Source organism: Prosopis cineraria, unplaced genomic scaffold, assembly GCF_029017545.1.
Source record: "Prosopis cineraria cultivar Desert tree isolate PC_DT_omini unplaced genomic scaffold, ASM2901754v1 PC5, whole genome shotgun sequence".
NCBI lineage: Eukaryota > Viridiplantae > Streptophyta > Magnoliopsida > Fabales > Fabaceae > Prosopis > Prosopis cineraria.
The window spans coordinates 11,355,729-11,367,950 of record NW_026555336.1 but is presented as its reverse complement, the minus strand read 5'-3'; the positions used below and the strand labels follow the sequence as shown (position 1 = coordinate 11,367,950).

Sequence of the window (12,222 nt, the reverse complement as noted above, 5' to 3'; positions counted from 1 at the left end):
GAAACTTTAGGCACTGCTAGGGTATCAATTTAGAAGGATTTTAAAGATCATTTGAGCCTTCAAACTCTTGGGTAAGTTTCCTACCCTTCTCCTCTACATTTTCATCTCATTTTCTATGGGATTTGGAAGAGTAAGAATTTGGTCTGATTAGATTAAGCCATGAGTCAATGTTTTGAAGGTTTCTATTGACTCTAAAGGTTTAATTTAGGTTTATTGATCTTGGATATGTGGTAATAGAAAGCTACTTTCTTGTTTGGTGAATTTTGAATCAAGCCCTCACTTGATCATAGGGTGTTGAAGTGTGATAAGTTGAGATATTAAGTTTTATGTTGTGATAGAGTTAGAAAGAGAGTTGAAGGGATGATGTGAACAAATTCTAATCTTGACAAGTCTAGTTGTTGAGAATTTGAGTGAGAAGTGGGAGAATTGAGAGGTTATTATTAGTTAATGGTGCTTGTGTTAATTGAAAATTAACATATAGTACTTGTTGATGTAAATTGTGGTGTGGGAAGATTTACCTTGACACAAGAAGAGAATTAGTACCACGGGTAACCCTTTTAGTAACAAAAGGGTTGAGTTAACTAAATAATTTGCATTGTTTATTATCTTGTATAAGTTATTTTCAAGTTACTTTTCTATGATTTGTTGAATATATATGCATAAATTCTTTAAAGGTTAACTATTTTAGAAAAAGTGAAGTATTGGTTTGTAAAATTCTATATTTTTGAAGTAAATGGAAAGATTTTGTTATATTTGTTTGAAAAGTTGTTTATGCATGGTCAAGTGGAGATATGTAGTGAAATGTGGCATATTAGAGGGTGGGAGGTCACCCTAGTAGAGATAGTGAAAATTAAGTCCATATGGCATTGCTGGCACCTTGGGACGCCAGGTGTAGCATTTACTCTCCTTAGTATCCGAAATGGGTGCAGTGTTGGAGACTTACTCTCCTTAGTATCTAAAAGGGTGTGGAGTTGGAGACTATGCTTCTTAGCATCCGTAATATGAATTTAATCAAGGAAATTGAGGTATCATTAGGGAATTTGATTGAGGATTGGTATTATTTTTAAGGTCTATAATTAGATAATGAATTTGTATTTGAGATTATTTGAGGATAATCATGTATATAGGCATCAAATTATGACTTAATCAGACCTAGACTAATATATTGAGATTTATTAGAGTCCAAATTAGGCAATGGGTTGGATTGGGCCCAAATTGTAGGACTAAATTGAGCCTGAATTATTTTTATTTAACAAATTTAAATTTCACTGATACTAAAATAGACATATTAATTTCAATAAGATATCAACATTTACATTTTGAGTGAAAAATTCAAGAGGAAGATTTGGATGTAAACGGTAATATAAACAAAATAAATAAATAAAACTGACGTGGTATAATGAAAAATATTAATAATATTAAAATTAAAAATATGCTAAAACTAATGTAAATTTATGTTTTTAATATGGCCAGATGAGAAAACCGTGACATTTCCCACCGCTTTTCAACCTTCAATTGCGGCAGACTAACTCTTCATCTGTACTAATGACATTTCCCACCTCCAAGTCTATAAATGTTAAAAAGAGTACCAACCACTGGCTCCCTCAAAATTGCTGAAGATTTAAGCATACCTCAAAATTCAACATAAAATAAGGCCTTGCGAAACAATAGACGCAACCTTGGTAAATGTTGAAGCCAACGCAAAGCTATAGCCTCAAAATGTGACCCACTAAGCAAAACATAACTTATCAATATAAGTAAGCAATACATATGACTTCGGGCACTCTTTATTAATACTTAGCATTTATATGATTATAAAATATTATAAACTATATTTATAATTAACATAAATATTTATATAATTATAGTTTAGATTTCGTATATATTTTGATCATTATCTGTTAATTTTATATTTTAAATGTAATTAATGGAAGTCAAATTATAAAGAGAGTCATGTTAAATGAGGGCCCTCTAAAGGGACATATTTGCAATTAAGACCACAAACATTCTTAAAATCATTTCAACCGAGGTCCTCAAAATGTAATAATTTTGTGTACTAATGATTAAAATTTCCTTACCCCTTTAAGAGGTAAAAAAAACTCATCACTTTCATCAATGTCAAAGCCACCCTATTGGCCGTTAGAGCTCTGGTGCCGGCTTGGTGATATAACAAGGGTTTTGAGTTCTTTTTTTTTTCTTTTTTTTAGAAAAGACTGGTGATAAAACTAGATAATATTAGAAGATGTGGGTATAATCCCACTCTTATCAGTTAGAAGATAGACTTCGCATTCCCTGGGAGCTTGAAGCAGTTGCATCAAATCGCAAGGATGATGGTGGGCTTGCTTTGCAAGAAAATCAGCACAAAGAGTAACTTCACGAGGGGCATGGAGAATCTTATAATCTTGTTGAGTGACAATCAGCTTCTGTATAGCTCTTACCTCTTCATAGAAGGGGTGGGAATTTGAAATTTCTCTGTAGACAAAATTAATAGCATCAAGTGAATCTGAAAAAATGTGGACTTTTTCAATTTTTATAATTCTACAAGTTTTCATTCAATAGCTTTGACCTCTGCAATACCGATGGGGATATTACCAAGGTGAAGCGAATCAGGGTTTTGAGTTCAAATATCCCATGATCAACTTAAAAATGGCGACCCCTGTTGCTTTTGCTAATACCAAAGTTTCGACGGTTGATAGTGGAGTCTGGCCGTTGATGGTGGTTGTCTTTTTGTCAATTCAACGGTGGCGGCTCTAGTGTCGGCGACAAAGACAATTTTTTTTAAAATTGTAACAAGAGCATTTTAATAATTGACACACAAATATAATTGAGGACCTTTCAGCCTGTAATGAAGTCTACTCTAAGGCTCCGTTTATTATTTAAAAAAATTAAATAAAATGAATTGAAAAAATAAAAATATAAATAAAATTATTAAAAGAGATGATGAATCACATTCATAAGATAGAAGAATAATTTAATTTATGAAATTAAAAATCATGATTTATTAAATTTTTAAAAGATTTAATGATTCTCATATTTATAACATATATTAATAAATTTTATTATATTTACCATGATGGGAATAGTGATTTGATTTATTTTTGTATTATTTTTTTTAATTCATTCCATCCAATTCAGTTGTAGTAACCAAAAAGGGTCTAAGCATAGCACTCAATTATTCTCGGTCCTAAATAATATTCTCCCCAACTTATATATCCTGAAAATGGTTAACTTTTCTTTTTTGTTAGCATTGTTAGATGGTTATAAAAGGATTTTTAATTTACCAATTAATTTTTTTAAGATTATGCATCTATTTTTAATTTTTACATAAGTTTGATAAAATAAAAAAATTTATTTCATTTCTAAAAATATTTTTTATTAAGATTTTTTATCCTTATTTTTACATAAGTTTGATAAAATAAAAAAATCTATTTCATTCCTAAAAATGTTTTTATTAAGACTTTTTTTCCTTTAAAAGTTATAATTTATTTTTAAAAAATTTTAAATACATTTAATAAATATGATAAATTGTTAATGTTTTATTAATTAACGAACCTACTTGTTGAATTAACCTATTTTATTTTTATATCATATGAAGGTTTTGATGCGTTACGAAAAAAAGGGTAAAATAAAATCAAATGTGATATATTGTTAATGAAAAATAATTTTTTTAAAAAATAAAAATAAAATAATTCAAGTTGCATATAAGTTGGTTAGAAACCGAATGATTTCAATATTCTGACTTGTTAGAAGGAAAGTATAAAATGAAATGAAAATATAAAATGAAATGAAAATATGCTGTAATATAAAACAAAAATTTATAAAAAATTTAAAATTCAAAACCATTCAGGTTAAATTTAAGTATGTTTGATATATTAAATAATTAATTCACGGTAAAAGCTATTATGATTTACATAACATTATTGATCTTGATGATATGATCAGAATGTTCTGTGTATTTTCTGAATAAACTCCTTTGTATATAAATCGCGCTTAGTTGTTCGTGACGTTACCAAGCAGCCAAAGTCAGTTCGGTAATGATCATACATTTTCGATAATAATCTCTCATATGTTGATGCATTTCTTCTCTTTGATTTTCTAACAATGCTTTAGAAGATTAACACCACTGAATATAACGTATTTGCAATCTCACTGTGTCTCCATTGATATCGTTCTGGATTGTTTCAGCAGGAATAATTTCGCAGAGTAACTTTTAAATTCCAGAGAGATGGTTGAGTTTGGGAAAAAGTTGCAACAACGACGAATTGAAGAATGGCAAATGTATGTTTCTATGGTTTTGCCTCTGGTTTTGAGAGTTACAAGTTTCGAGGCATATATATATATATATATATATTTGCTAATAATCCTCGGTAGTATAACTTGGTTTCATATTCACGATCCTCATATTGTTGTCCAGATATTACATAAACTACAAGCTGATGAAGAAAAAAGTAAAACATTATGCTCATCAAATTCAGCTGGGAACACAAGATCGTCGGCAAGTACTCAGGGATTTCTCAATAATGCTGGATCATCAGGTCTGTTCTCTCTATTTGTTGCATGCATCGTTATATTCATTTAGTATCCTTTAATCACAAGATAATATATGTAATTCAATTCTTATGTTGGGTTACATTTGTTGCACTCATTGTATTGTTGTAATATTGCAGATTGAGAAGATTGTTCTTTTTATTTTGAAACAAGAAGGGACTTTAGCAAGCAAGATAGCAAAGCTTGGAGAGGAGCATGAAGCTCTTCAGCAGCAATATGATCTAAGCAAAGCACCTGAACTACGAGAAGCAAACAGAGCAGCAGGACAAGATCTATTGGAGCTTCTCTATTTTGTAGAGATCAATGCTGTTGGTTTGCGTAAGATTTTGAAGAAGTTTGACAAACGATTAGGCTATAAACTCACTGATTACTATGTTCGAACTCGTGCGGATCACCCTTACTCTGAGCTGCAACAAGTACTCAAGCAAGTGGTAATGTGTTTAGTTCAAGCATACAGATTTTACAATGTGATTAACTTTTCAGAATCAATAAGAGCAGGAATGAACATCAACAATGTTGAACTTGTAGGGGATTGGAGCTGTTGTGGGAGCTTTGTCTCCCAATCTTCACGAACTTCAACACCATCAAGGAAGCTACTTATCAATTTATGATCAGCCTAATCTTCCCCTCCAGGTAGCTTTTGCTCTCTCTGCCTCATTGTTCATTGGTTTTCTTTTGCCATGTTCTTTCTCAACATTCTTTTACACTACTGATGTCTGACATCACTGAGAATCTTTCAAGATAAAAGTGATTATTCATCATGTCTGGCGGGTCTTATATACAGGATCCTGTGATTAATTCCATAAATGCAGCAGTAGAAAGGCTAACCCGGTCGACAAACTTTCTGAACTTTATGGCGAAACATGCACTGATTATACAAGAAGAGCTACCTTCACCACCTGAGGAACAAGCTGGAGAAGAGAGATACAATTTTATGTCTCTAATGCTGAACTTGGTGAACACATTCTTGTATATGGTCAATACTTATATTATTGTCCCAACGGCAGATGATTACTCAATGAGCCTTGGGGCGGCAGCAACAGTTTGTGGTGTTGTGATTGGGGCAATGGCTGTTGCTCAGTTGTTTTCTTCCGTATACTTCAGTGCATGTTCAAATAAATCTTACTTTAAGCCACTTGTATTCAGCAGCATTGTTCTTTTCCTGGGCAACACCATGTATGCTTTGGCTTTTGATCTTAATTCACTCCGGGTTCTCTTATTTGGTCGGCTTTTCTGTGGGTAAGTAAGTGCTCCTCTTTCTCTTCATCACATTACTTGATGAACACAAGTTCTGATACAAACATTTCAGTCTAGAATTTTCTTGATTTGACACAAGGCCTTCATGCTGGATTGAAATTGCAGGCTTGGTTCAGCTAGAGCTGTGAACCGTCGTTTTATCAGTGATTGTGTGCCATTAAAAATCCGAATGCAAGCATCGGCTGGCTTTGTGAGTGCCAGTGCTCTTGGAGTGGCTTGTGGTCCTGCACTTGCTGGATTACTTCAAACCAAGTTTAAGATTTATAAGCTTACCTTCAATCAGGAAACCTTGCCTGGGTGGGTTATGGCTGTTGCTTGGCTCTTATATTTGGTATTGTTGTGGTTCACTTTTAATGAACCTGCTTTTGAGACTGAAGAGAAGCAAATACCTCATCAACCTAAAGCTGCTGGTATTCAAACATATATTGAATCACCTGTTTTACTGATGATTTCTGATTTCTTCAAGTTGTGTCCTTGTTAGATCATTAATCTGCATATCAGTCCTCTGATACACGTATGTGAGCATCTACAGAGTTCAAACAAATTAAAACAGTCTCTAATCAGAATAACGTCAACTTCTTGCTCTATTACAAGAGGGACGAAAATTGTTCATGCATTATGGACTGTAATTTTTGTTTCATCTATAAAACTCTGTGCTTCTTCAGATTAAAGTACTCGTAGAAAGAACTAGACTTTATAAAATTATTTTTGGTGATTATTATCCAATAATATCATGACATTTGAAAAACAGTTTTCAAGAGATCCACTCAAATGATGCTATATTGTTGATTATTCTGGTGACTTTTAATCTAGGGAAAATGCAATCTTTAATCCCTATAATTTCATCAAGTTTTGCTTTTAATCCCTATAGTTATATCCAATGTTTTCAGTTCTTATAATTTCAGAAAGATTAGGTGACCTTTGTTTTCCAAATCCCTATAGTTTCCATTTTTTTCAATGGTTTTAGTCTTTATAGGAATTGAAAACACTAGAAAAAAAAAACTACAGGAACTAAAAGAAAAACCTAATAAAACTATAAAAACCAAAGATTATGTTTTCTCTTTAATCTACAACAAACTCACAGGTGATCATCCTTAAAAACAATAAAAGCTAAATAAATAGTTAAGCTCAGATTCATGGTTAATTCATAAAATTTCTGCTAAATTGCCATGAAATCATGGAGAAGGGTAGTTTTCTGACTTGAAGTGATCCTTCTAAATTATCTTGTCTATCTGTTTCTAAAATATGTTTTAAAAACACCTATTAAGCTATTACTACATTATTTTCTTACACTTAAGTGGATATGAATTTCTTTTTATTTGAACCCGAAAATGATTCACTTGAAAAGGGCCTTAGAAAGCCATTGCTGATTACTTCAGAAGATGAAGTGGATGAAGATGGTGAGCAGGATAGTGAAGAAGCTCCAGAGGAATCTCGCATGCCAGCCAATTCAATTGGATCCGCATACAGATTCCTTACACCTTCTGTAAAAGTTTGTGAGTAACTCTAATCTTGAATTGTCAACCCATATGATTTTAGAACTGTATCAACTTATCATACTAAATTAAAAACCGTATATCAAAATTAAATATTTGTAATTGCTGCTTAATGTAACTTGTATTTAGGAGTAGTAAGTTCAAAGAATAAAACACTAAATTTGTGTCATGAATCCCACATTGAAAAGCCTCACAACTCACAACTAGAGTGAGATTTATAAGTGTGAAAGGCTCTTCCTCATAATAGATAAGCTAGTCTTTTGAAATGAGCTCTCTCTTTGAACTTGTGCTCATGACATTAGTACTTTCGATGAGAGGCTGATGCCAAGGAAATGGCTACCCATGAAGGGTTCCGATTAATAAAAAGTTGAGTAAAGTGCCGTAAAGTGGAGTCATTAGGAACATTGGCTCTCAACGGGGTGGCATTATCATAAATTTTATATCGGGAAGCCTCACAAGTGGAATGAAGTTTATAAGTGAGAGGAGCTCTCCCATCCACAAGCTAGACTTTTAGAATGGGCTCTTCCTTTAAATTTATACTCATGATATTGGTACTTTCATTGAGAAGCTAGTGTCACAAAAAAGATTGCCTACAAAAGGTTCTGACTAGTAGGAGGCCAAGTAAAATGTCATAAAGTAGAGCTGCCGAGAACATTAGCTCTTGAGAGAGTGACATGTCACAAGTCCCACATAGAGGAAGTTCACAAGTTGAGTAAGGTTTATAAGTGAGAGAGACTCTCCAACTCAACAAGCTAGTTTTTTTAGGATGGACTTGCCCTTTGAACTTGTACTCATGACAATTTGTCTCATGGTTTTCTGGCCCTGACTTCTTCAAAACCTCATTATAATCTACTATTTTCAGATAAATATCATTAGATGATGCATGTAGAAATTTGATCCAATGCTTGGCTGAAATTTTCTTTTTGAACATGAACAGGTCCAGCTGCTGATATATTTCATGCTTAAGTTTGCTATGGAAATTTTACTATCAGAATCAAGTGTCATCACATCATACTACTTCAACTGGTCAACAAGTTCTGTTGCTATATTTCTTGCTTGCCTTGGCTTGACTGTTCTGCCTGTTAACATTGTTGTTGGAAGCTACATAAGCAACATGTTTGAGGACAGGTGATGTTTCTTTAAGAATATTGCTGTGTCTGGTTTATTTGCAGAAAAATGAAAGATATTATTACATTAAGCAATGTTGATGCTAACAGATTCCTTGTGATGCAGGCATATTCTGTTAGCGTCTGAAATTATGGTTTGCATAGGCATACTATGGAGCTTCAATTTGTTTGTTCCATACTCTCAGCCACAATACATCTGTGCTGCTCTCCTCATGTTTGTTGCCGCTGAGGTACTTGAAGGTAAGATTCGATGTTTAGTTACTGCTAAAGAAAAATGACCATATTAACAAATTTTATTAACGAATAATCAATACCATAGCCACAAAGATGACCAATACTATAACAGAAAGGAGTCTTTAATAGTAGTTAAAAAAGATTTCTATAGTGGTTCAAAAAATGATGTTGTTTCAAGGGATGCAACTGATGTAGAAAAGTATTTTCTGTATTGGTGTGCATCCACGGTAGAAAAACATTGAATAGTTTAAAAAATGAATTAATACTTCACTTTCTACATTAGTTGTAAACATAACCTAGATCGACAAACTAAAAAACTTAAGACCTTCTCAAACATAAATACACAATGATATTCACATAATAATTTAAAAACCAACAGATGAACAAGAGTAGCAGAAAATGAACATCAAAATATTTATAAAAACTATTTGAAGTCACACTACTCAAAGTCAAATATATGCAGTGTGATCAATACTTGATATTGGTCTGTGTGTAAATATACGAAGCTCAACATAGTTACAGACAAATAAATGAAGAGCCAAACCTCAGATTACAAACTCAATCTAAAACCTCAAAACTTCCTTCTGAAATTTAGAAGGCTCATCTTATCAATTTTGAAAGGATAAATGAGCAAATTGATGGGCTAAACTATAAATTCAAAAGTGTCTAGGACTCTAAACTCATTTTTTATACAACATTCCCCTATAACTTTTGAAAATGGTACAATCTAGATGCCATCATCATCAAAAGTTGACTTTGATCGTTAGTTGACCAAAAAATAATGCAAAATGACCTCCAAAATAACAAAAAATATTAAAAAAATTATAATAAATGACTCAAAAATTACAAAAAATGACTGAAAAATTTTAGTTCCTTTTTATAATTTTTGAGGTCTTTTTCTATTATTTTCTAATCAACTAACAGTCAAAGTTAATTTTTGTTAATAACAAGGACCGATTGCACGTTTTTCGAAAGTTGAAGGGTAACATTACACAAAAAATAAATTTGAGATCCCAATCACTTTTGAACCTATAGTTTATGAATCAATTTACTCATTTACCCAGTTTTGAAAAATCCTCTGAAATTGTGTACATGGAGAAAGCATATTAAATTTCATGAAGTGCATTTTTTTTGGTAATCATACCAAGAGGATTCGACCTTTTGACAGCGTCTCTATTCTATCCTACCCTTATCGCCTGAGCTAGCCAAAGATAGTTAACTCAATAAAGATCTTATTCCATCCTCTTTCTTCTACTTCTCTCACTGAATAATCAACCAACTGATCTGGTTTGCAGGAGTGAACTTGTCGCTGCTTTCTCGAGTGATGTCGTCGAGGCTATCTCGAGGAACATACTCCGACTTCCGTCCACAGAGGCCCGCACAATAGCCAGAGTCATAGCTGATGCAACCATTACACTTGCAGGCTTGTTGGGAGTAAATAAACTACTTAATCTCACTCTGCTTCCTTCTCTTCTAGCTTGCATTGCCTCCATTGTTGCCACCTTCTGTACCTACAATTCCTTGTTCTGATTATTTCTTACTTCCTTATTATTACCATCTTTGCCTCATCATTCAGCTCTTTTGGTAATTAATTCTTTACCATCCATGAGCCTTGATGCCTGATTTATACCTTGTATATTTGTTCATTTGTCAATATACTTTTTCTTCAATCACCATCTTGTTAGTTTTTTTTCCCCCTCTGATTAATGTTGGTGATTATCAATAACTTCCTTGTAAGGAGACCCCAAGGAAACATTATTAATGTAGCAATGTTGTTCTTAAACTGTCTTATGACACAGCTACGTACTATCTGCTTTTTTTTTTTTTTTTTTGGTTATTTTGTTGTATTCTTTGTTTCATTGATTGTTTGGATTAAAGTACAATTAAAAATTTTGTTGTCTGATTTCTGTGGCAAGACTACTATCACGCACTTGCTATAATCACATACTTTAGCAATATAGTTATTTTATTAAATTAATATAACTTTTGGTTGAGGAAAATTAGATTTCTTTACTTTAAAATTGATTTTAGCAATATAGTTATTTTATTAAATTTATATAACTTTTTTGGTTGAGGAAAATTAGATTTCTTTACTTTAAAATTTTTTCCTATGGTGATGGTGGCTTCACCTGAGGGTAATTGAGTTTAGCGAAAATTATAGTTTGCCCGACAATATGTCGTGCTTAATAATTATTTTTTCGTGTTTGTCAATTTTAGAATTTAGCCATCTTTCAGTTGTTTGGTGTCAAATCGAACAAACTAATGAACTGAACTAGCTTAAAACTTTGGATTAAATCGAATTGAACTTTATATGATACCCGAAACTAAGTCGAATTGAAATAACATGGTTTGTTCAGTTTTTCAATTCAATTTATTGACTCAAAATTGGCCCATTGACCTAATTTTGCAAGTTTTATTATTTTTACCCCACTGCTGAGCATGGCCACTAAATAAAAGAAGCATTGAACCAAACTGAAAAAAATGTACGAACTGAAATAAAATAACCATGATGTATTAGATATAAGCATTAAATCCAAATATATCCAAATAAAATCGCAAGAAGCAGTAGATCGGCTAATGAAAAAAAGGAAGAAGCACTAGATCGAAATACAATATGCATTAACCAGAAAAGACATGCAAATTGAAATAAATAGCAGGATTAACATACAATTTGAACTCTAAATATAGGTCCAAGAGCAATTTTGAACCTTAAATTTTTAAAAGATATATTTTGAACTCTAAACTATTAAAGTTATGATAATTTCACCCCTAACATTAAATTTCAACAAACGTCTATCAAATTAGGGTCTAATATGTAATTTTTACTAAATTTTACTCTCCCTTTTTCTCCTGTCCTCATTTAGTGAAAATTACACGTTAAGTCTCAATTTGACAAATATTCATTTAAACTTAATGATAGGGCCAAAATTGCATCAACTTAAATTGTTTAGAGTTCATAATGTATCTTTTAAAAGCTTAAAATTCAAATTGCATATTAATCTTAAAGAATAAGTAAATAAGGATTAGGGTGCTAGTTCACTTGTTTTTTTCTTAGTTTATTTTAATTTATGACATTGAAAAAATAAAATGAAAAGAATATTTTTGATTATTCTATCGGTTTGACTCCAAGAGAGAGCAAGACTTAATCAAATCGAATAAATAAAAAATTATTGAAAAAAAAATAACCGAATTAAACTGTAAAACTAGATAGATTGAATCAAATTGACCCAACTCAGTTTTATTTGGTTTGATTTTCGGTTTTAATTTTGGGTTTGCTGACCCAAATGTGAACCTTACAATGCATTGCATCGTCCTTTTGGTCTTAGAGATCTGATTATTAATAAGTATAAAGTATGAACCAAAAACTTAAGAAAAATCTTATATATAAATCTCATATATATTGTGTATGAGTATTAAAAAATTATTATAATTAGTGTTTTTTTATCCTAATTAAATTTTGGGCAAGTTTGGTTTGTGGAATATATTTATAGGAATGGGAATAAGATTTGAAAAAATGATATATTTAAGGATAATTATGAACCAACATTATCAAACTCTAA

General features: G+C 31.8%; 1 pseudogene; it reads left to right on the top strand.

The window, feature by feature from the left end:
* Positions 1 to 4,192: 4,192 nt before the first annotated feature.
* Positions 4,193 to 10,272, top strand: LOC129310455 (SPX domain-containing membrane protein At4g22990-like; annotated as a pseudogene).
* Positions 10,273 to 12,222: the final 1,950 nt, after the last annotated feature.